Consider the following 24,850-nt stretch of genomic DNA (forward strand, 5'->3'; position numbering starts at 1 on the left):
CTGTCCAGATCTGGGAAAAGACACTATTCCAAAGCATGTTTTTAATCAAAATGTCAAATACCAAGAATGAATAAAAGGTACAAACCAGATAACTGTTTTTTTTTTTCTTTTTAATTTTTAAGGCAGTATCAACTGCTTACAAAATGAAGGGCCAAATTCCTCTTGAGCTTTACTCAGGCGCACGCCATCAAAATCAATAAGAGTTACTAAGATACCTCAAAAAAAAAAAAAAGCCTTAGATGTATACATTTATCACATTTAGTATAGGGAAGAAGAAAAACATTCTGTAGTTAAAATGCAGGGCTGGGAGTTAAGCAATCCAAGGAAAATGTTTTGCTATAGATTTCCCATGTCATCTTCTGCAAATCATGGGAATGTTCTGGGCCTTCTCTTCCTCATGAAGGCAGGCGTTGCACTGGTTACATTTCTGCTGATACTGTTGCAGGGAATTAAGATTCCAGAGTTTTCATTTCCCAACTCTTAAATAATTGAGGTAGCCATGTTTCTTATCTTCTTATCCTTGGTTTATGGGTCTTCATTAATTCATACCAGTGTATTCTTCTCTGGGGAAAAGATGTAAATGTAAATGTGGCACCTCAGACTGTTGATCTATTGATTAATTGAATGCAAGAGGCAATGTAGTTCCAGAGAGAAGGCAATTGCACAGGAGGATAGGAAATATGGGCTTTATTACTCACTATTTCACTAGTGTGCTATGTAACCCTAGGCAATCATCTTACCCTTCTGTGCCTCTTCCTTTCCAACTCCATCTCCTCCTCTATTTAGAGAACACACTTTTTAGTGTAGATGTTGTATTTCACTATTCCTCTCCCTAGCATGATTATACTCATATCTACATTATGGTTTCTAGGCACTTTCTTAATACAAATAAGAGAGAAAAACAACATTTTACTTCCTCTTTCAATTTTCTTGAAGTCTAGAGTCATAATTGCAGCCAGATATATATTATAAAATACAATTAAAGCAGGCATAATTACCCACTTTGCTAAAATAATTTCAACTTATCCTGCTTGTAACTATTTTATCAATGTTATTGGCCAAAAAATGTGTAAAATGTCAAATCTTGAGTTGCAAGAAATGCTCATGAATTAAGGAAAACTTAAAGAACAAAATAAATTTTAAAGTATATGAATGGATAAATTCAACCAAAAACAATGAGAAAGCTGTATCTTGATGATCGTATGCCATGAACAGTGAAAAAGAATATAATTTTAACTGAACTAATCACTACCAAATTCTTTTCTGTTCTGACTTGAACTAAAGAGAGTATGTCACTTTAAAGAAATATGAGAATAATTTTCTTATTTTTTTTAAATCTTAATTTAAATGATTTGTATTTTATTTCAAATTAAAGAAAACATTTCCTACATAAGTCCTCTGGTTATATAATTCATTGCAGTTTTCCTCACTTTTGGACTTGCTGATGGAAGCTTAGCTGTATGATGAAAATGTTACTCATGTTTAATTGAAACATTTTATAAATAACTTGAGACTTTGTAAACTTACAGAATCAAATCCTGAAATCTTTACTCTGACAAAAATCTCTGACAAAATTCAAGTGAATGTGGGTTTTGCTTGGACATGTCTTTGTTTCTGTATGCCTAACTGTATTCAAGGCAAGAGTGTCAAGTGTTTGACGAATAAATGCTAGAGAGCTTGACCCATGCAGTGCTACTGACTCCAAGCATCCAAAGGTCATAGAGGGTTTTCGGTTCTGTAATGGGCTTTTAATTCATTTGACTTTTAAAGTAATATATTTATGCTTCTTTAAATTTGCTTCTTTAAAAAGCATTGGGAACCAGATAGTCAAGCTGCTCCCTTCAGCATTATGGATGTAAATTTCCCTTTTCATAGGTAATGTTAGGTTACGACCTTCTGCTGTTCCGAGAAGAGCACCAAATAGCATGAGATTCACTAATGTCTGACAACATTATCTATGAGCCGGACTGAATGAATACCCTTTTGAAGTGGTACATTAATGAAAGTTCCTTCTAATGCCTTTGAAGGAGGAACTATATTTGTACAGAACATCCCCGAAGACATTTTCATGTCTTACAAAGTTACAGGTCATTTTGCCTGAAGATTCAACTTTCCAGACGCAACATGTCCAAGAAATTGCTTATTAACAAGTATTGTATTAAGAAATAGCATTTTGTGTTTTAAGACAATTAGACAGAGCAACAAATACATTTAGTATGACCTTCCTCTAGAACTTGAAGAGAACATAAGGCCCATTACTAGAAAAATAAAATATAAAAACTGAAGATACAGTTTTTGTTTTAATTTTAATTTACCTGTGGACCCACTTTTTTTTTTTCCTAGTGACTGTTTTTGATTCACTGTCTGTAAGTATGCTTCCCAAATTTCACTGAAATAATGCCAGAGTTTCTTTTTTCTTGACTCAGAGATAAGCATATAAAGACAAAATTTAAATAAGTATTAATGATACACAACAGTTACTTCTACAGAAGTTGACATATTTTATTGACTCTTAAAATTGTAATATTTCATTAAGAGAGTTTATACTGAAATTTGGGAGCACCACTGAGTCCTTGATTGTGCTAGATATTGTGTAAACAACAATAAAAATATTTAATTACCTGACACTAAAAAAAAATGTGCACACTGGGAAGACAGTTTTTGAATTTTTGATTTTTTAATTCTATCTATGTTTAGAGCTGGTCTGGAGTTTTTGTTTGCTTAATTCCTGTTAGTATCTTTTTGGAGGCCAATTTTTACCTTCAGTTTTGCACAGCCAGTTATCAAACAGTTAACCAAGACTTCATTTCATGTGAAATGTAAGACAAACTTCTTTCATTTCAAGAAAGCAGTTGACAGTTTCTTGAAGTATAAAGTTGAGCCAAGAAAAAATGTCATATAATTAAGGAGTAGCTTAAGATTCAGCTTCCGAGTTAGAATAAGTACAGTTTAACATAAGTTTTTATTCACATAACATCATAGAAGAGACAATAAAAACAACCTAAAAATATTAATTCAGGTAGTAAATATTTTATTCTTGGCAGTATAGATTAATCTATGGAACAATTTACTGTGTATATTAAATATTATGATTGTATTTATTTTTAAATGACTAGACTGTTAATTTGCAACATGACTCAAAGCATTACAGTTTTTTTTTTCTTTGAGGTTTGCAAAAAAAAATCTTTCCTATAAAAGGTCAAATACATTAATAAAGCAAACAGAACAAATATTCTTTTAGAAACATTCTCATTCAAAGGAGACATTTTGATTTTTTAAATTCATTAAATACTATTTGAAAATAACTATAAAAATAGAATGAACAGTGCCTTTAACTGCATATTATTTTCTCACTTGTTTACTTTTGATAATTTTGAATCCACATGAAGCTAATCTACTTTTTTTAACTAAAAGAAACAAACAAAATAAGTTGTCCAGAAAGAAAATGGGATTGTTTTAAGAATATCCAGGACATCTTGCAGATTCCCAGAAGTTTCTGCAGCACATCATAAATTACAACTGTGCTTCACAGAAACAATGGGAAGCATTGGTGCAGGTAGTACCAACAGCTCCAAGAAACACCCGGCCAAATAAATTGCCAAGTGAGGCTAGAGAGCAGAGTCTGACTTAACATTATCAAGGAATTGCATCAGGACCTGAGAAGCAGCACTTGAAAATGTTTTTACTGATAATTATGTGTAAGAGCAGATCGAATATTTTTAGTCATAGCTTCATGTATTCATAGAAGATGGAGTTACTTTAACATATCTGATAACTGTTAATAAAAGTTACATCTTAGGTGATGTAGTATGTTTGTCTATCTATGCCTTGAAGTAGTATCATAAGTTGGAAGAGCTACAGAACTGCACTGTAAGAAATCCCTTTCCCCCATCCTTTAAGAACCATCTGTTAAACAGACCAAAAGCATGATGGTTTTACATTATCATCTTTGATAATATGCAAATGGTGCATGACAATGCGTATATAAACTGAGGCTACTCCAGAGCAATTAAAATCACTTAAAATAAGCTCCTGCTCAGAGTCATCCTCTAACAGGAGACCTCTGCATATCCAAAGTGACTAGTCTCCAATTCAAGTCAGGTGCCTAAAGGTAGGAAGTATGACCACCCCCCACCACCTCTATTAAAAATGAATTTTGTGGATCATATGCATTATTACACTTTAAAATGATGTTAGCAATAACAAGCCCTGACTAGGCAGATATCAGTAATCTGTACATGACAGTGACTGAGCTTCCATATAAAAGCTGAGTGTTTCCTCCAGCCATCTTGCGGTAGGATCCACCCACTGACTTGCCGACTGAAAGGCGCCAGCAGAAGTTGTCAGAACCCTGAAGTAGGAGGGGAAAAGCAGATGGCAGAACGGAAAGGAAAATAGAATTGAAAATGCTTTTCTTCAAAGACAGTTGACAGACAACTTTGATCTGGTTTATACATAAATGGAGCTTTGAAGAGCTTAGATATTCCCTACCTAATTGGGTGCCAAAGTTCAATATCATACTCACAGTCCCTGACTAGTCCCAAATTTGATTTGATTTTCTTTTCTTTCTTTCTTTCTTTTTTTTTTTTTTTTGTTAACATTGATTTTTATCTAGAAAGTGCTGCAATGACTTTCCCAGAGGCAAGTTCCACCTTTTGGAGTATAAAGCATTATTTTTGATTTCTAAAAGATTTAGGCTAAAGCATCTTTTTACTTTGTCATTGTAAGTGTTTTTTTCCCCCTCTAGTGAGATATCATTTGAATTATCTTTTAATTCAGAAGTGCCATGGGGAACTAGGGGGATGCAAATGTGTTTGTCATGTATTTTTCAGCTGAAAAAGTGAAGTGGGGTGGCAAGTATAAGCTCATAATGTCTGGTGTGGAAAAGACTTTAGTTCTGCTATAATGCTATTAAACTGAACTGAACAGAGCAGCTTGCAGTTTTGGGTGTCATATAAACTGGAAAATTTACATTAGCAGGTTCAATATATTGAAGAATAAAAAGAAATTTAAGTATTTGAAACCTTTCTGATACCTATGACGTGGAAATATATGTTAGAGATATCATCATAAATGCTTAGCTAAAGAGAAATGCAGTGAAACAGTTTTGCACACAATAGTCCCCTATATATGTCTATGATTGCTGTCAAAATTAGAAGAGTAACTCAGTGATTACAGTCCTATTTTTTTATAAATTGTATGAATGAGCAGTGAAAAGATTATAATCCTAAAGAATCGTACTGTATGAGACTTCTAAAATTAGTTTAGTTATTTATTTCAGGAGACTGAACTTCAAAAACTAGATATTTTGTTTGATTGTTACCAGAAATAGCAATGTAGCATGATTTTAGTAATTGTTTAGTTACATGCAAACCTTGACTTAAGAAAAGCTTAGGTATGCTGAGTTTGGGCTTTAAAATACTTCATGCACTTCAAGTAACTTTCAGCAGTGACCTGCTTATGTCTTCTGTTGAGAACACATATCACAAACACCTGCTGCATGTCCCATTTCTGAGGACTGTAAATGACCGATTGGTATTCAAATTAACTGCTTATTTAGATCTGATGATCAACCCAAGATTTAATTTTTGCATGCCAGTATGCAAACAGAGAAGAGCAGAAGCCAAAATACATATCAATCAAATTACTTTTTTTAACTTATTTTAAGATAACAGATTGAGTTAGAACAAATATGTTATACTTCCATGTGTATCTTTTCTTGCCTGTTCTGTTCACTAGGGCAGAACTGTCTTTGGGATCAGTAACGTCTATGGTATCCTCAGAATCTGAAAGTATTTAAGAAGAGGTGTGTGACCTTTTTAAAGATATTTTGAAGAGAGAGCAATAATTCAACACTGTGGATTACTAATTCCATTTTCTCATTAGCATGACTACACATAAAAAGAATTTAAAAAATAATTTCAGGGAATCCAGTGGAACTGAGAATGACTGTGGATCAGTCACTTTAGTTCTGACTTGGACACTTTCAAAATAACTTTGTTTTTAAGTGGAAAATGATAAGGAATAAGTCTTTTTTTCAGTCTGTTTTCTTTAGCTTTTGAAGTGTAGCTTTAAGTTAGGCTAACATGTGTCATATCTATTTAGGTTTTGTTTTCCTTGATTTAATTGGCAGGGAATTGAATATACTATGGAAGTAGTGGAATTTTCTTAAATACTTTGAATGAGGTCCCTTGTCTTACATTTTTTGTTCTATTAATGATGGTCATCAAATATGTGATAGCTAAACAACAGAAGGGTGCTATTTCTACTTTTTGACAAAGTCTTAAGGTTGTTGGTGTGTTGTGTCTTCATGAACTCTCTTTGCAGGCATTCTTCTTCTCTGCTGTGTTTCCTAGGCAAATGTATATTTTGTGAGCTCACATATTCATCATGGGACTGAAGTTGTCTTCCTATAGTATGTAGATACTATGTATTTGTTAATTACTTTAGGAATCTCTGGAATGAAATCTGCTGTCAAAATATAAAGTATTTTTTTTTTCCTATAGTAGAACAAGACAACAGTGTTTCCAAGATGCCTGAAAATGATTGGCAAAATGTGCTGTGAGTGGAAGCACACATCCACGTAAATGATTAAGAAGCAGTCTGTCATTGGATAGATTTCTCTGTTTCTGGTAGATTAGTTAAAATATTTAAAAAAACCACTAATTTTTAAAGTTCATCCCATGGTGCCTTTTTTTTTTTTTTCCTTTTTTTAGGCCATGATCTTATGTACAGTGATGAAAGCAGGACAGGAGAGGACTCTGTTCTCCTTTATATCCACTTCAGGTTTTATAGTTCAAATATATATAATTTTTTGATTTCCAAAGATATTTTTGGGAGGCCTGACAAGACAATTTCTGTTAATGGAAAGACCTCTATAGGCCCTGTTTTGATGGTGTTGGAAATGTGCTCTTCTGATTTCTTGGAGTAGTTGAAATCCTTTTTATGTTCTTTGAAGCATTTTAACTATCCTTGTGTAGAAGAATCTTTACAATTTTTCCTTGATTTCTGAGAAACATCATGTTTTAAGAGGTTATATACTCTGGATACATGTCTGTTGGTGTCTCATTTAAACCTATAGTTTATGAATCCAATGATCAGTTTGAAAGATATTTGTCAGAGATACACAGATCTTGAAAGTTGTAAAAAGTGACTGCTGGATAGAAATGATCCTTGTAGAGCTCCTTTTACTTGGGAAGGCAAGAGGATGAATTCAGCATATATTATATACCCCCCCCCAAAAAAAAAAAAAAAAGGGAAAGAAAGGCATTAAGAGTACCTCAATCATCAGACAATTTGTTACTGACACTCACACCTGATTATGTATGTATCATAACTTCTACTATAAGGCGTAAAACCTGAGGAAAAGAGCTTTTATTAGCTGCTGCTTACAAAGTTTATATATTTTTTTCTTATTCATAATGGAGAACTTTTTATTTTTAAATCTTTAAATAGCATCTTGCAAAGCAAAAATAATTTCAATGAGTTAAATTGAATTACAATTTAAATATGTTTTGATAACTATTTTCACTTTTTAATGAAAGTTGAAACCTTCATAGCCTTAAAATGAATACTTTAAAATGAAAAAATGTGGTGTTTGAACACAACAAATGAAACTAACATTGTCATTAAAAAAATTTTAAAAACTAAATTATCCACAGAAAAAGATAGAATGAATCTGATCAAGGAATGACAATATCAGCATAGTCCACTCTTTTTGCTAGTAACTCTTATTTTACCATTATAATCTATTTGTATACTCCAAGTATAATTCTCTCTTTCCACACTGCATCTCATCTTTGCACTCTCTCTCTGTATGTCTTGCTGTCAAAATATATTTAGTGTGTCCAATGAAGGCTCATGATCTTGTCATGCAAACATTCTTCAAGAATTATCCTTACTGAATGCAAGAGTTTCTCCCCTGTTGCTCAAACCAATAAACTCACTGGCAGTAACTTATTTTTCTAATTAGACTGTTTCTAAATCCATGTGGTTTCTCCTCAGCGTCTTTGGGGAGTTGCTTAGCTTACAGCCTGTACAACTAAAACTTTTATTCTTGTGTTTGCTGTTCCCCTTTTTGGTTTTCTGACCTCATTCTCTTCACTACTTATTCTCTGACCTCCACAATACTGTCTCATTCTAGTCCATCAGTAGTGCAGCAGGTTTTATCTTTCATGCTAATTAGTCTGACTTTATCCCCCTTCCTTTGGTCTCCTCAGTTACCAACCAAATGCATTTCCCACATTCATTTTTGGAACTCATCTCATCTTCAAGTTCTTCAGTAAGTTTAAATGCATCACAAATGACACCTTCCTTTTCAAGCATGTTTTCTCTTACATCTGTATGGGGGAGGATAGTCTCTGTAATATTCTATTTGCTAGAGGCTCACATGACACCATAAAAAATGGAATGTGCTTTCAGATAAAATGTACAGAGACAGAGGAGGAAGATAAAGCTGATAAGATTATTCAGTAAAGAATTCTGCATAATCCTATGTTTATATGCAGTATTTGTTAATCCTCCATTTTGACGTGCACTAACCCTTGCTGAATGACAACATACTTAAGAAGGTAAATATAAGTCATTTGCCCAAGCTCAGATAGTACTGGAATAAAAAATAAAACCCAAGAGTTCTTTTCTCTTACAACCTAACTCTAGACAGTATAGACAACACTGTAAAAGAAATGTAAATCCTGTAAGAAAAGCTTTTAAATATCTCATTTAGAACCAGGAATGCTACTGTTATAGAGGTCAGAATCTTATCTGAAAGAATATAAAGATACTAATTTTAAAAAGTTACTTATTTCTCTAAAGTAAATATTAATGGTGGTTTAAAGAAGCTTCCATTCAGGGTGAGTAAAGAGGCCCATTTCAAAGCAACCCATTAGTAGATGTGATTAATTAGTGTGAAGAATAATGAGGTATCTGAAACCAGAGTACCAATGCTTAAATTGATTGTATGAGTTCTTGGATTAATAAAATCCAATTATTCTCATATGTAATTGGCACAAATGTATTTGTATCTTCTTTTTAATAAGCTTGCTAATGATATGAGAAAGTAAAAAAACAAACTAATTGTAAATGAATACGAAGTTCAATTAAACCTCAAAACCCTGCCAAGCCAGCTTTGCGTACAGATTAGTTCAAAGTCCTTATTTATCTATTGAAAGCATACAAAGCTAATGGGCGTAGCAATGCTCACTTGTGAGTGGATGGTATGGAGAAACCGGACAGCTTCTTTCATGCTTGTGGATAGAATTAGAGGTTTCTGGGCTTATAATGGGGCAGATATTTCAGACTGTGAAATTGGAGTAGAATTTTTACTTCTTATATCAAGTGCCTTTAACAATGAATTAAAGTCATTCTATAGAGAATAGATTAAGACTGGTGCCCAGGGAATGGTGCCAGTTTACAACATCCCAAGAAAACAGGGAAAATTTTTAATTTTGATGTCAAGAAGACTGATTAATTGTTTCCCCTTTGTTTGCACCAAAAAAACAGGTTTGGTTTCATTAATCATCAAAGGAGAATAAGATGAGAATGACCAAGAAAGAGCTATTTATCACAAAAACAGTCTCAACTAGAATGAAAAAGGTGTTTAAAAAATGTAGAGATGGAAGACCAAAAAAATTTAGTCAGAGGCTTGGTGCGACTCAGTGAATATTTTATTAAAAGACTAACACTTGTTTATGGATACCAGGATGTGTAAAAAAAAAAAAAAAAAAGGAGCTTTTCATTATATTTTGCAATCACCTCATTACATTTTGAGATCATCTTTGTTCTGTGAGAAATTTGTGAGACGCTAACATGCTGAATCTCTCTGTGTGAAGGTAATGAAAGAAAAGAAGAAGAGAAATATCATAGTATGCTCCATTATAGAGCATCTATTCAGGAAAGAAGTGAATAAAGTGTTTTTTTTTTTTCTTAAACGACTGAAATAATCCTTCAAAAAATAGGACCTAGTGTTATGAGCTAACTTTAGTTATTGGATAGCTGTTAGAAAAGCAGGGCTCAGATAAGCCAGAAAGTTCTTGGAAAAATCGTGGGATCAACATTTTATTCAGAAGCTGGAGGAATTTAAGAGATGAGCTATGTTAGGTTTAATTTTAATACAAACTGGTTGAGTAGCAATGGAAGCTAATTTTAGTAAAAGTTGATCATGAAACAATAGAGTTTGTGATTTTAAGGAAAGAAAGGAGTGATAGCATAAAAATAAAGACAATAGACTTCAAAAAAAGCAGACCTCAATGATCTGAGGAAATTGGTAGTAGGGACTTGGGAAACTATTCTAAGAGATAGAAGGATTGTAGGAGAGCTGACAGCTACTGAAAGAAGTCATATTAATTCAATAATGGCAAATTGACCTATGTCAGGAGAAAGACAAGAATCATGGTGAAAGATCAGTAGGGCTCTATCAGGAAATCTTTGGTTATCTAAAATTAAAAAATTAAGAAAGAAGTCACAAAAAAGGGAAAAAATGAATTGAAGAAGTAACCCAGGCATACAAGAGTGAAATTAAAGGAAATAAGGCGTAAGCCAAGAAAGGACATAAAGGAAAAAAAAAGTTACAGAAAATAAAGAAAATATAAGTCTATTCCTTGATGAAGGATATAATTGCTGATGAAGAGAAAGGTTAAAACATTCAGCTCTTTCTTTTGACAAAACAAGCTAATTGTAACCACATAATTGATGGAAGTAATTTTAATAGGGAAATAAAAATATACTACAGAATTCTGAAAGAATATCTATATAAGACAAATATATTTGAATTGTCAGTGCCTATTAGATTTACATAGAGTTCTGCAGGGTTTGTCTAAGCTTTGTTTGAATCCATGTTTTCTCTGTCTTCAGTGGGGGAACAGAATCCTATTTTAAAACTTAAAATGATGTTAAGTGAAGGAGGCTGCAAGAATTTCAGAAGGCATTGACAAGAATTCAAAATTATGCCTTTAAACGAAACCAATGAAACCTAAATTCAGTGAACATAAGTGCAGTAGAGGTACTTGAAAAGAACAAAATAAATGCATAAAATGGGGCAATATTCCAGTACAGACCCCAAACCTTAACACAGACATAAGACTGAATATGAGTTCTATTAAGAAAAAAGCAAATCATATTTTACAAGTAAGTTTGAGTATCAAATTTCAGAAAAAAAAAAAATTGAAGAAAAATGTTTGGGAAATGTAGCCTAAAATTCAAAGTGGAACCATTCAGCTTTTGTTTAACTAAATGAAGAAAAAGAAAGCTCACATCTGCCAAGAATATACCATGCGAGTAGTTTGATTGTTATTTTTTGGTAGTATGCATATTATGTATACAGAAAAGTAGTCTGCACTTGCTATTGAGGATTACAAGTTTTGTGGTGGGCTTAGTTTTTATTGGATATATATATAAATCATATATAATGATATGACATAGTAGTAGGAATTCCAACAGAAAACAGACCAGTAATAAGTTGTAGATTAATATTTTTGTTTCATCTAAGGGGCTTCCAACTCACAATAGCACCATGAGTCAAACATATGTGTACAAAAATATAAATATATATAGAGAGATGGTTCTGTCCATACTTGGTTAGGACAAATACTTATCTAGTTCAGTGTTCTTTGTTCAGCAATAGCCAGGAAGAGATGCTTAAGGAAAAGTGATACCCTTCTACCTCAGAAGGATACAGACAAAAAAGGTCTCTCTTGAGTACAAATTCTTATACTTACAAAAGAGAATAAGAACTATTGCAATGAATGGATTTTTTTTGTGGTCCATTTTGTCAACATAGTTCATTTCAGTAGCTCAGAACATTTCAATGAAAAGACCTATTGTTCTTAACACTTGTGAAACTCATGTTTTATAAACCATTGCCAAGAAAAACACAAAATCCCAACCACAGCAAGAAATCTTCCATTGTTCAGTTTTATGGTATATTTTATTTTATTTAGAAAAGGATATTGAATTGCTTTCTTAGAACACTTTTTTATTAATGTGACATACATGAGTGCCCCAGGAAGAGATGTTCAGTCAATACGTGCTGTTCACATGAGAAATGGCATTGTCTTTAGCAGAATCATCTTTTTGACAGAAGAGGCTGTAAAAGGGAAGGAGGAGAAGGTGAGGATGTTCCTTGCAAGTGTCGAGGCATAATTAAAAATTGGTAGTTATGAAGGTTAAAAAAAGCTGTAGCCCTGTGTTTTCCAGAAGGAAAACAATAAACTGGGGTGCTTTCTAGATTACAGCTTTATGATCAGTAGCTAACTGCAAATTATAAGACCAATAATTAGAGGCAGACTAATGCTTTTCTTATTTGAGGGTCTTCAAACTCACAATAGCACCATTCATAGTAGATGCTATTATAAACTGAACTAGGAGTTACCATTTTGTTTCATGCAAGATAAAATGGTTATTAAAACACACCAGACATTGCTGTTGTTGTTATTCAGTATTTGTGTAGGTGTGGCGAACCAAAACCATAAGGGTCTCAGTGTTTTAGCTGGGCTTCTTAGAAATATTTAAAGAAAGTCCATTCTCTGAAGATATTTACTTTCATGCATTTGAGAAGTTCAGTGCACTCATATGTGTGAATAAGTATAAGCATTTATAAACCTCAATGCTGCATAAGAAAGGCAAATTAAGAGTGAATGAAAAGACATATTATCCCCTTTTTTGAGATGAAGAATATAAAGACTAGAGTACACGGGCTGTCCTGCAGGAGTGAGATAGCAATGCCTCTTTTAGGTTCTTTTCTCTTTTTTTTTTAATGTATTTGATGTCTGAATGTAAAAATCTATGATTAAATATAAAAATATCTGCTCTAGAAAACGAACCGTCTATCTGAACTATTTGAGACTGTTCTCAGTGTAATGTGATGAACAATAATGACCATAGACATTTTGGAATGTTCTTGCCTTCTCTACAGCTTTATTAGACCATAGATAGTATTCCATGATTTTGATATTGTTGCTGCTGCTGTTGTTCCCCCAGTATTTAATTCATGAATAAATTCACTTTTTTGTTAACTTTGTTTTCTTACATACAGAAATAGCGAGTTTCTAACATTGTCACAAATGCACAAACCGAATGCCTTACTGATCACTCAGAGTCCATGGCAAAAATACATAATCCTAAATAGAGATGGTCTGATACTATGCTAGGAGATATTACTGTTGCTAAGTTTAATAAAATAAGATTGACTTGCTGTCTTTATCATGACCAAGATCACATTCTTATAACAATCCAAAATGACACACAGTGGAAATTGCTGCTGACATGCAGAACTCAGACACTTGGTACTCAATTCAGTAAAAACTCTCTCCTGCTGAAAAGGAAAAGAACCATGTAGCTCCTGGGTGGCACTCAGGCTGCATGCTCTCTTTCTTGTGTGGTCAGGTTGAAGACACATTTGTAACTGCTGTCTGCACACCTTTAGGCAGTGCTATTCTTACTGAGCATTCAAAAGTTGACCTGTCATTTTATTGCAGCACCTGACCAAGGTGTAAAAGTCTATGAAACAACTATCAGTTATTATCTCAATACCTGTTTTCAAAAGGATTTTGAAAAAATAAATAATCAGAATTATGTAATAACTCTGAGATTATTTAAATCGTAATTTAAAAGAGAAAGACTCTTCTTGCATTCAGAAAAAAAGTTCAGAAAAAAAAGCCTTTTCATTTGGACAAAAGAAAAAGCACATTAATGACCATTTCAATTTGTAGTTGCTTATATACTTGCATAAGAGAAATATAGAAGACTGTAGACCTAAGAATTTGAATCTGTTCTACCTATTATTATACATTTACTTTTCTTAACCAGAAAGCATTTACTATTTTGTTCCGATAAAAATCTTAGACCAACTTTGAATATGGACCAAATTAAATCCATTTCTTGAAATCAAGAATTTGCTCCAGTGAGGTTATGTTCACTGAATATTTCAATATTCATTTTCTGTATATAAGATGATCCAAAATGACCATATTTTTCCAGTCTTAATGGCTAAAAATTATTTACATGCTCAGAAAGATTGCTTTCATGAGCTAATGAATTTTAATAATTACTGAGATCTTTATTTTCTTCCTGCTTTTTACATCATTATGATTTAACTTTTTTTTTATAAACATACAGGCTAACACTTTAGGTGTTTCCAACTTACATAAGCGTGTCATGATTATAGCAGTATTTGTTCTTTTTTCTTAAAACTCCAGCCTCTTGAAGTAATTATATGAATGTTACCAGTTGGTTGACATTCCAGATCTTAGTATTAGCTCTTTGAATATCCTTTTTAAACAGCCCCAGGCATAAATTGTCAGAGCAGGCCCCCTGGTTTCTTTCAGTTTGAGATTGTACCTTCTGTAGCTATGGTCTTGCTGAATTCTCCAAATGGTCCATAGAAACGAATGTGCACCCCCCCCCCCAAGGTTTGTGAAGAAGTAATGTGACCAGAAGTAATTATATTGATTCATGAAACCTTTTCAAAACAAGGCAGTGCTTATTAGTTAACTGGACTATAGTACATAAAGTCCTGCTGTTTACATAACCAAGCCAAACCTTAACTTAGACTGTTTGAGCAAAGCTGTCTGTCTTGCTTGTCCAAAGCATCCTCTCTTCTCTGTCCTGATCTTCTGTAGAAATTAATAGCCAAGCTGTCCACACCCAGCTCCTTGGTTCCCAGTAGTTAAAAACATGATGTCAAGTCACTGGAGTTCCCATTGTGCCCCCCAAGGTGGATGGATAGCTCTATTCAGTTCCATCCATAGCAACCCAGACAGCTACGTGCTATTGATCTATTTTTCACTTTTCTCAATCCCCTTAAAAAGGATTGCTCTCCAGCGAAGATTTTAAGCCATTCAACTCTAGTGGGTAACTTCACAGTTAGGTGAGGACATTCAGTCAATTATTCTGTTCAGAAACCATTACAAAACACCTCTATATTGTACATAAGAATTTTTATTTTCACTAGAGTCTGGAAGAAGTAAATAACCTCTGTTGCAGAGAAAACTTAAAAAATGGAAGTTCTAGAAGATCAATCATTAAAAGAGTATATAAGAGTTAAAAGAGCAGACTATGTTAAAATATCATAATCTTTAGTTTCTTGTTAATTTGGGGGACCTGAATAATGACTTGGGGAAGAGGGCAGATTGATTTTTAGTTTTTATAATTTTTGGTTAAAGTTAAATTTCTCATATTAAACATTACTACATCTTCTAAATTTTTGGAAAAGCAGCAAATATATTAAAGCCACAATAACTTATGTGTTAATAGCATTCAGCCATCATTTCTTTCTGTTTTTTTTTAAAGTTTATTCATATGAATCACATAGATGCATTCATATAAAGGTTGATTTATTTTCCTTGTTATGTTTCCTTGTTATTTCTGCTATGGAAGCAGAAAATGTCTATGCAGGCACCTATGAGCAGAGCAGTATTCATGACACATTTGGAATAGAGATGCACTGGTGCAGAGGTTATCACAAGCTGCCATGAATTGGGTATATTCTTAGTCTTCTATATGGGTGAGGTACAAGTCACTCATAAACATGTCTGATAAATAAGTTGATATTCAAAACTCCAAAACACTTATTTTCTTCTCTGTTATCTGTGCTTATCAAATGGAAGCTGACAAAGGAATATATCACTTATTAGCTTTAAAAACTGTGAAGCCCTTCTGTTTTGCTCTCAACCTGTCCACATATGAGCAAATTCTGCCTCCTCACTCTGCAGCTGCCAAACTTCCAATTGTTCTTTGAAGAGGATGTATAAAGCCAAGGTTTTAGGAGCTACAATTAGTGGAGTGCTCTTTCGGCTGCTATGTTAAGGATGCAGGGTGTTCATTAGAAAAGTCTAAAGGTAGCACAGTTTGAGAAGCACCACAGATATTCTTTTTCTACTAAAATCTTGTCCTTACCCTTCTCCTTTCACTCTTCTGTTCACAATGCATCTAGCCTTTCAATGGGCTTTAGGTTAGTCTCAAACAGTGAAAATGACACAGTAATTGCAGCATGCTAACTATCAGTTGGAGCACTTCTCCTCTTAGTTCTAAAATCGGGATGCAAACCCTTGTCCCCTAGATCCCATTAGGACTGACATTGTGAAAAGTAGGTGGTGTTTCAAGCAGCATGATAAACCTGCTCTGTAGTCAGGATTTAACTGAAGAGCTGAATCCTCTAAGTCTGTATCCTGGTTTCATTTATGTTAATGTTATTGTCAGAACAATAAAATATAGCACCATAAAAATGTATTAATATGAGTTAGAAATTCAGGATGGAATTTCCACTGATATCCAGGGATAGACATAAAGCACATATGGTATGCTGTCTTATGACAGAACCCTCAAATAATCCCATTCTGCCCTGTTTATTGTATCATCATCTGCAGTGAAATGTGACTGTTAACTAAAGCTGCTCCATGGATTAAATCATCCTTTTTCACTAGGCTCTGTGCATTTGAGCCATTTGGCATTTTTATAGTAAATTCAAGGCATATAAAATAATAGGATCTTATATTCTCTAGCCAATATACTTTAAAATAAAGTCTCAGGAATAAACCCAAATAAAAAATGTTTGTTGCATATATATATATACACACACATATACAGCCTTGATATTCCACAAAGGAAGACAGCTTCAGGTTCCATTTGGACTTACATAGCAGTAAAATGTCTGATAATTGTGTGTTTTATTTTTCTTATTCTTTCAAGGATATCACAAAGTCTCGGAAAAGGAGAGAAAGAGTAGAAAAAATTGCTGTGATGTTTCATTATTAGACCAAATAACATGAGGAAAAATACCAGTTTCTAATTAGAACAGCACAAATATATTGGTTTCTTTTTGGTTTTGCTGCTTGAACAGGTTAAATTGACCTAAAATATTTTTCTGTATGTGTTTTTGAAGTGTATTTGCAAGTGTTTGAACCATGGATTCTGGTGTCTCTAAATTTCCTCAGTAATCAGTGGTGGAAGATAGCCTCTTCCAGGGTCCAGATAACCCGCCGGAGGAGCCTTTTATTCTTTACTGAATGTAGGAAGAGTCTAGAAAAACTGGTGTTCCTAGGATAAAATTAGCTTTTGTGAATAGCCCTTTCTTGTTGAAACAAAATCCACCACCTATCAATTCTTTTTTTTTTTTTTAATTTGGGCTGAGCCAGATGCCTTTTTTTAAGCAATTACACTAAAGTCAGATATCAAAAGGCCAGATGCTCACGGCTAAACTCTCTAGTCCACTGAGTTATGAATGAATTGGGTGTTAACAGACTCAGGATCCATTCTCTAGTCTGTATAGGACTATAGGTCTTGTAGCTTCTGAGGCAGAGGACAGACTGGAACCCAGTTACTTACTTCCAGAGTTATATGGTGAAAGTGGGAATCAGCACTCCTTTCACCCCACTGGGGAATCTGACCATTAAAGTACAAGTTTTATTGCCTCTACGTAAAAATCAAAATGCTTTGAAAGTGTCAAAACAAGGTAACCGATCCAACACTCAAAATAATCAGTTTTGTTACGGATGAAGTTATTCAGTTATACAGAGCCAAACTATTTCAGTCACCTTGAAAATGTCTTTTTTGGCTACTAACCAATTCATCAAAAAGTCTCCAAACAAACAAAAACCAAACAACAAGAAGGCCTCTGATACAGCTCTAATTCTAATGTCTAAATCAAGCCACAGATGTTGTCTGTAAGTGTGGGGGTTGGGAAAACTATTGTGTGCAGTGCTTGAGTACTTTTGAGGGAAACTAGTACTAGAACTTAGACATATGCAATTTTCCTTTTTGATAACATAGCAGAACATATAAGACATCAATTTATAAACCAGATCCCGATTCCCTTAACAGTGGTTGTTGACATTCATAGAGTAGCTCTTAATTAACACCAGTGGGAGGATAATCAGGCAGTTTTGTTTTCATTCAGATTAAATTGCTCAAAGACTGATTTAAAAAAATCTATGTCTATATATGGGGTGAGTTTCACTTTACCCTTCTACAGTTCACCAGAAGTTTCCTTTTGAAAAAAGATACACACTTTTTTCCTGCCTAAGACTTTATAGCAATCTGTAGTTGTCCAGAGGGTATGGAGTAATAACTTTTTTGTGTAATATCCTGGTTTTTAGAACGTTTTCCTAGGAAGTGTCAGATGTGAGTTGTAAGCTTTCCTCAGTAGACACATATGCAATGCTTTGCTGTATCACCAACATATTCTTTCATAAAGACAGTCATTCTTATTATTCTAGAGGCCTACATGAAGAAGAGATCTAGAAAGCTAAATGCATTTCTTTCACTTCCTGACTTAATAGGATATTAGCTGCTCATTTTAGGAAGATCGCATTTCCCTTTTCTTCCTGAAAGTGACAGCTCATTAAAATGTAGGCACATATGACTAAGCTATGTTCATGGGATCCTACCTTACCTTTATAATCTTCAAATTAACAGGGCTGTATAAAGACCCAGCTCTATAAGCTGAACATCTTCCTCAGGGACTGAAGCCCCTCAGCCTATACTGAAAAATAACACTCCAGCACCATGAAAAAAACACGGTATGAATGGTTAAATATGTAGAGTGATCCAGAATACTGGAAGTTTGGTTGTAACTTTATTAACACAAGTTCAGAACCTATTCCATATCTTTATGTTTATGAGAGTGCAACACACTTGACATCAAAGGGTGTATTTCAAACAGAACTGTTAACAGGATTTCTGACAGGGCTCTTTTCACAAAACATAGTTAGCAGTAAGTTCCTAAAAATATAGTGATGAAAAGATGAAGACTTTAGCTGGATGATCTATATAGCACTATATCTGCAATCCTCACTCTTCAGTCTGAGATAACAGATTCCTTTAAATCAACAAGACAGGACAACTTGCAACCACAATGCACTTTACAACACAGACACATCCCCTTTGCTAACTTTGTATTTTATATAAAAGGAAAAAAATAAATGGGTCAAACATAATATCTGCCGTGTTCTCCTTAAATTCTATGTCCAGCCCTGGAAGCACACATTAAAATTAAAGCCCTGATGAAACACTGATGTGTTAACACTACTATAAACTGTTCCTTATTAGCAGCATGGCCCTTTTTTACCTTTCAATAAGCTTTCAAAATCAATAGTTGTCGGTTGCACCAGTGGAAGAGATATTAAAATTTATCTGGTGCTTTTCTTTTACATACTGTGAAGGAACTCTTTAGAGTTTCCACAAAATCATTCACTTGTTTTCTCTTGCTTGGAAATTGGTGACTGCCACAGAAGGGAAAACTAATTCAGGGTTTAGTGAAATTCATCACTTTGCTACAATGAATTATTGTGGGTTAGGCCACAGCTGAACTTAAACTTGTCAGTAGAACTTAAACTTGTCATTTTATCCTAGGTTACCCTAATATGCCAGGCTTAAAGAGATGCAGACTCTTTCGGAGAGGAGTAACAGTTAACAAAGAAGCATTTTTCCACGTTTAGAACAATAAGCAAGGGCAAGAAGACAAGGTGGCACATAATCTATCATTAAAAGGTATACACAAGGGGCTCCCACTCTTGCTTCTGAAAGGTGATAGACTCTGTTTGCATTCACTTTTTAGAGTTCATGGACCTCATCATTTAGAAGAACGGTTGAGACCATCTTAATGACTCTTTTGCAATTAGGTGCTGCGGATAACAACATTGCTCCCTGGAGAGGATGCAGTTGAACCATTTTATGGTGCTCCAGAGACATAGGGTAAGGCTATCTAACCCGTGCTAAATATTAAAGAATTACTTAAAGAGGATACTCTCAGACTACATTCCAACTGACACTGTGACATCCCCTCCATCTGTGAAGAGATCAGCTCTGATACTTGTGGTCAAAGAACCATTAGATCAGAGTATTTTCAGGACAAACTTGTGCCCAGGTCACGAGTTGATTATACTCAAGTATTGACTATAAGCCAGTAAATATGACAGGCTGAAAAATGAGAGATATAGTTAAAAAATGAGATGCATGAAGAGATTTGAATCTCGCATTACTTGTGTATGTAAAGTTCTGTTAAATTCAGATGGGTCCCTCTGAAAGGTCTTCATAAGATTGTCATATGATCTGCAGCAAAAAACAAATCAAGACCTCTCTCCTGTCCTTGATTTAATGGCTTACATTTTCTTAATTGTATCACATAGAAATGTAGCCTGAATTGATAATTAGAATATCCATTTCCTTATTACCAAATTCCACTTGGTATTCTGTTGTCCGTTTACTTATTAGAGAAGCCAGTTTCCTCTCTGGTAGTATCTGGAAATTAAAAGATGAGGCTTATTGCTCTTAGAAGTCACCAACAGGAAGAACACACAGATATTAACACTGTTTTTGGAAACTTAAGAACAAATAAATAGTTTTTCTCCACTCTGTTCAGAAGCAAGTGATAAATTTTGCCTTGACTAATCAAAATCAGAGCAAATAAAGAGCAGAGACTGAAAATTGTTTTATAGCCACATTAGGCTTTCATGTAGAAAAAGTTGAAATGGACTATTTTAAAGTTTTCTTTCAAGAAGAGAGTCAGCACCCCCTTCCCACCTCAGCTCCTCCCCCCCTCCCCCAACCAAAGGACATCTCAGAAAACAACAAACCTTTCAAATACATGGAGAAAGTGCAGTATAGATATGAGCCAGAAAACAATATACTGACTACCCTGCTTCTGTTCTCTGCAGTAAATTCCTGTTCATTGCAGTGAGGTAAGGAGCATCTCATTCAATATAATGAGGAACATTCACAGAACAATTATTTCTGAAATGTAAACAAATACTAACATATTTATTACATCCTTTGGGCTTTGTGAATCTTTCTTCTATTGCTTTCACAGACCCAAGCAGATGAAGATTTCTAACATGTACATCTTGTGACAACCTTTTAAATAAAGGTAAGGTAATTTTAAAAATACTTATTTTAAATCACTTTTTCTTGCTTTTTAGTACAGTATATGGGTTCACCTTAAAATCCTAAACACTGCACTTTCGCTTGCTTTAACATTACTTTCAAATGAATTTCTTGATGACTTTTTATCTGCTCAGTGACAGTGCTCCAAGTCTTGGAGGCAAAAATCTGATTTTTTTCGCATTTGTTTGAATTGATAAATTTGAACAATGAAACTGAATAGCTCATACATAGAGAATAAGGGAGAAAGGGTATAGCTGTGGGTTTTGTGTTCTTGTTGTACATATATAGAGTTGCAGCTAAAATGTCTGAAGTATTTTTATTGTTATATTGGAAATTCTTGATAGATTGGGTAATGCTTGACAAAAACAAGTTACCAAAACCAGTCATATTATAATATACTGAGAGTGGAGTAGGAATTTTACCTGAGTAATAAAAATCCCTGTATGCAGAGATTATGAGTGTCTTCACCCTTTTTTGACTGTGATTGAAATTGTGACTACTTAGTCTCTGAAAATCAGAGATTAAGTCTGTACATCTTTTATGGAAGTCTGTAATAAAACTCCTACTAATTCCAGTAGGAACAGAATCTGAATTTCAATCAGCAGGTTTGGTCCAACTGTAAATAGTCCAATTCCTGCTGTTTGATAGTTCTAAATAAAAGGTTAGTCATGCTCCAAAAATAATGTAAATGCAACTAAAATAAAGTTTAATCTTTCCCTCAGGATTATATTGTCTCAAGGTTACAGAGGCAATTTCTTTCAAGGAGGTATGTTCAAGCACAAGTTTTCGCTAGCACAAGCCATGCTAGGGGAAACATCTGGAACAATTGGTCTAAACTGGGTAGTATAATATTAATTGTAGAGAATGAAATAGAAACAATAAGGTAGCTTCTTGTCAAATTAAGATGAAGCATAATTTATCACCTGCTCCTTAAAAGAGAGGAAGCCAGTTTAAGGGTGTTGACCAGCATTGTGTAGTAAAGAATAATACATTTCCTTCCAGCTCATAGCTTGCTCCTGGGGAGTTATTTACTGTTGGCACATGCTTCCTTTCTAGAGCAAATTACTTCTTCAAAATGACAGTTTATCTAAGATGAATGGCATTTGGAATCAATCTTTGCTTATTCTCCATCACTATGCATTCACTATTTTTTATTCTCAGTGAAAAAAAAGCAGATATGTTGATGGTTACCTTGTATGCCCAGACTTGGCCTTTGCAAAAAAGTTTGGCGTGGCTTTGGTTTTTTCACCCCTCTATGTAGTTTGCAGTCCACCTAAAAACACTAACCATTTTATTGATGCTAAATACAGGCCTGTTCTTTTCTTTTCTGAAAATATTTCAGAGTCCTGATATTTTGCACTTTATACTTCTGGCCTCACAGACACTGGTGCAGACATTAAACATGAAAATAAATTATCTTAGCTATTCTTCTTCCCACTGCACTTCCCTCACCAAAAATACATAAGCTAACAAATTTACCCTTGCATTTAATTTCATAGTGGTCTGTAGTAGTAGTCAAATAAGAAAATAGCAAGAATGCTGTGTCAGTTTGGAAGTGCACAGCATATCTAGTTATCAATGAAAGGGGTCAAAACTGGGTAGGCATTATCTCATTGAACATTCTAGGTAATAAGAAACTAGCTGGCAGACAGAAAGAAAAGCCCTGTTCCTGGGATGCAGTTAACTAGTGGCTAACTTCTAAAATATGATAAAATAATCAAAACAATAAAACATAATAATAAATGTTGAAGAGAATCATGACTACTCTTAACACCAGCTGGAGAAGACAAGCAAGCAACATAAGATAAAGAAAACCTCCAATCTGAGAATGCATGTTTCCTTGTATTTCCTCTGCAATGTAAGAACTCTCAGTAGAAACCTGGAACTAAGTTTTCTGGCCAATTGACAAGCACAGTTGGGGAGGTATATCACTTGGAAGAACTAAACTGTTGTGAAAATGTTGGTAAAGGAAATTAGAACAAAACCTGAAGTTCTGCCTCTGGATGTAAGACTCTTAGTTAAACGTGAACTAAACTCTTTATTACTGAATCCAGAACAAGTAGTAAATGTGTACCCTATAATGAGTCAGAAACACAGCTTAGTTACTAAACTAAGCTAAAAATTTGCCCCAGAAAGAATGACAATAGCATAAATGTGCAGCTCGTACAGTAGTCCCTAACTCTGTGTATATTTAATAGCATAGGAATATCAGCAACACGATTTTATTAGACATAGGATTGGATAACACAGTAAGAAATGTACTGATACCAAGAATCTTGTTGCATTTATATTCTAAAATTAGAGTTTTTAGAATATAAATTCAATAAGATTTTTGGTATCGATACATTTCTTATTGTGTTATTACTAATTTATTGATTTATTATTTACTGTGTTCTGTCACACTGATTAGGACAAATTTTATTTTCAGAGAGAAAGAAGCACTGCATAATCAGAACTTGAATATTTGAGTTTTTTTAGATCTTTAGTATGACAAATTATTCATACATTCAGCAAAACTTCATTATTCTCTGAGGAGCACTGACCAAAAGTGCTTGTGGTTGGAGGGCAACTTTTACATTTCCACCCATTTACATTCTTTTTAAATCTTCCTCAAAGCTTAATGTCATTGGAAGGAAAAGAAAAGCAAAAGGAGAAAAAAAAGGTAATTTAAAAGAAAAGTTAGTTTGAAGCAGAGGTAAAAAAAAAAAAGTTGAAAAGAAGAAATTTCCATATAAAATATTAGACATCTCTAAATTCTTTGTTTGATACAAAATAAGTTACCATTGATGCTTATTATAAAGAACTAAAATATCTGTTGGCTAACGGAAAACAAAACAATACAAACTGAAAAGCAGCACATAACCGAGGCTATATCTCATAGATGAAATGAGAATGAAGCAATAATTTATATCTCATAAGCCACTTGCACAGGACTAAAATATATCAAAAAACCCCCAAATTTACTGATACACATTGCTAAGATCACTATTGTCCACACAGTCATTCTGTCTCCCTTATTGCTAGCTGGGAGCCAAAAGGCTGCCAAGTCATGTACTGTTTAAGCTGAAGGCCAATGAAATGTTCATAGCTGCTGGAGCAACTTGCTCACAGGTGCTGTTTTTTGTTCCTTTTCCATCTTGACTTTTGAAAGACACTCTAGGCTCTTGAAGTAAATGACATTTAGTGATCACGGAGTTTCAAGACATATTCTTCTAGTAACCCATGGACAAGGTTAGGTAGGTATCAAGCAGGAGTATCATGAGTCATAGCATTAGCATTATGATTGGTTCATTGAACTAATTCAAATATAGACTCATCTTAAAAAAAAACAAACAAACCCTCTCAACCTGAAGTTTAATTTTAAAAGTTAAAATCAGGTAGGAGAAAAATACAGGTCTTCCATATATCTTGTTAGCCCTTTAGATTACCCAAACTGAAGGATTTTAAAAATGTAATGTAGTTTCCCCAAACATGTACATTATCTCCTTTGTGGTTTTTTTTCCCTTTTTTTTTGGCATGGAATTAAGAAGCTATTTTCACATTTAATTAAAATTATTTTTGTATTCTGGTCTTCATGTAGTATCACTTTCTTTTTCTTTTTTCGTTTCCAAGCTTATGGGGTAATTTTTAAATTGCCCAATCCCCACCATAAAAAAGAAAATAAAAGAATAGAAAATAAAAGAGAGCAGCTCCAAGCAACACCAAATCTAACATCTGTGATCATTAAAGATTCTATAAGGTATCTATACTATAAGGTAGGAACTGCAGCAAAATCTCTGTTGTTTCACAGAGAACAGAAAATTTTCCTCAAAATTCTACCCTATAAAATTACTGATGGGTGTTGTTAAACAGCTGTTAAATTTCACTCAAGAGAAATCTTTTTCTCAATAGCCAGAAAAGTAACTGAAGTGTACCCTGTAACTTCCTCATAGGGTTTTCCGACAGTTAATTAGTTTCAAGACACCTTAAGAGTCTT

General features: G+C 33.9%; 1 long non-coding RNA gene across 1 annotated transcript in view; it reads left to right on the forward strand.

Moving 5' to 3' along the window:
• The first annotated feature begins 20,799 nt into the window (after positions 1-20,799).
• The window catches only part of LOC136991989 (uncharacterized), a 56,454-nt gene continuing 52,403 nt past the window's right edge, over positions 20,800-24,850 (forward strand). Inside the window, exon 1 of the long non-coding RNA XR_010884017.1 lies at positions 20,800-20,857. This is a non-coding gene — a long non-coding RNA (uncharacterized lncRNA). The remainder of the gene's footprint in view (positions 20,858-24,850) is intronic.

Source organism: Apteryx mantelli, chromosome 4 (genome assembly GCF_036417845.1).
Source record: "Apteryx mantelli isolate bAptMan1 chromosome 4, bAptMan1.hap1, whole genome shotgun sequence".
NCBI lineage: Eukaryota > Metazoa > Chordata > Aves > Apterygiformes > Apterygidae > Apteryx > Apteryx mantelli.